This window comes from Populus alba, chromosome 17, assembly GCF_005239225.2.
Source record: "Populus alba chromosome 17, ASM523922v2, whole genome shotgun sequence".
Classification (NCBI taxonomy): domain Eukaryota; kingdom Viridiplantae; phylum Streptophyta; class Magnoliopsida; order Malpighiales; family Salicaceae; genus Populus; species Populus alba.
This window is the reverse complement of record NC_133300.1, coordinates 20,990,341-20,991,917: the sequence shown is the minus strand read 5'-3', so window position 1 is coordinate 20,991,917 and position 1,577 is coordinate 20,990,341. Positions and strand designations below refer to the sequence as shown.

The following is a 1,577-nucleotide window of genomic DNA, read 5'->3' as shown; positions in this document are numbered from 1 at the left end:
TTTTAAAGGCAATGTCGTTTCTCTGGATGGAGCTGTCTACAAAACGAACAGTAGGTGACATTCTTGTCCAGGGTGAGAAGGCCTTTGATCAGTGCTAAAGAACAAACTATACATTCTTATCCTCCCACCGCAACATTGATCCCAAGAACACAACTTGTTCGATTTTTTATTCATCGGTTAAAGTGATCTTCATACGCTGTGTGGGATATTTTTCATGGAAGCAGAAAAGTAATGCAGCTGTCAACAAAAAAAAAAAAAAAAGTGACTTTCTTGCAATTCACAAAGGAAAGGAAACTCGAAGAACATTGCTAGTGGAGAGAGAGAGAGAGAGAGAGAGAGAGAGAGCCATGAGTCATTGGAGTGGAAAAGGGAAAAGTCTTGCCCTTTCGTTTTTGAAATTTGTCCAAGATCGAAGGGTGCAAAGAATCATTTTGTGATTTTTTTGGTTCTGTCTTTGTTTTGAAATTTATTTTTAAAAAATCTACTATTTAAAAATAGTTAATGATTCAAAATGTATTGTTTTTTAACTTATTTTCTTTAATATGTCCAAATATATATAAAAAAAAATACAACTCATTTGTCATTATACAACTAAACATTCTAATATATTTTACTTAAATATGCTTAACAAGGTTTTAAAAATGAAGATAATATAGATATAGAGACGACACAAGCATCTTTTTAACATGTAATTTACAAACTAAGAGATGACCAAGCATCTGGGTTTTTAACATAGTACTAGGTGGTCATACGAGGATTATAGGCCTGGTAAGCCTTGACCAGCTCAGCTACATGATCTGCTATCTTCTGTTCTTCTTGCTTCTTTTACTGTTCTTTCTTGGGCTCGTCTTTTCTCTTTCCAGGCTCTTTTGCTGGTCCTGCTGTAACCATTTCTGCGCCGCACAGCTTTCTCGATTTGGCCACTATGGGATCACCGTCCCCTGCAAATTTGCTTCACAAATTAAACCACTAAATAAAATAAAATAAAAACCATGAATACTTCATTGATGATCTTGGATTTATAAGTTAATGACAATATAGCAAAAAATAAATAAATAAATTATATACCTGAAAGACTAGAGACTGTCTTCATGGCTTTTTTCTTGGCTTTGTCATCGTGGAAACCCAATTTCAACCCAGCTTTCTGCAACAAAATAAGCTCATGTAAACTTTGTTATAAATCAATATCATAGAAAACATGACTAAATCAACTGAAGCTAACAAAACTCACTGAATCATGGAAAAGAAGCAAGTTTTTCAGCAAAATAAGTAAATCAACATAGAAAAAAGGGAAAAGAAAAGAAAACTTGATTCGTGATTCTTTCATGCAAGTCATCTAACAGAAAATAGAGAGAGAGAGAGAGAGAGTTGATTCTTACCTTCATTTCTATAGCTTAGAGAGATCTGATCAAAGAAATAGTTGAAATCAAACAGTAAATAAAGAAAGCTTGAGGGGGTGGGGGGGGGGGAGCTAAGAAAACAAAAGGAAAAACTTGGAGGTGAAGGTTCTTTGTGGGGGAAGTGAAGAGAGAGCACTGAGTCATTGGTCAGTAAGCACAAAATTGTAGGACCAGTAA

General features: G+C 34.7%; 1 long non-coding RNA gene across 1 annotated transcript; it reads right to left on the bottom strand.

Annotated features, from left to right (window-relative positions):
* Positions 1–560: 560 nt before the first annotated feature.
* Positions 561–1,577, bottom strand: LOC118037102 (uncharacterized). Its single transcript, XR_004685532.2, has 3 exons — positions 1,380–1,577; positions 1,069–1,144; positions 561–941 (listed from the first exon to the last, which is right to left on the bottom strand). It is a non-coding gene; the product is annotated as an uncharacterized lncRNA (long non-coding RNA).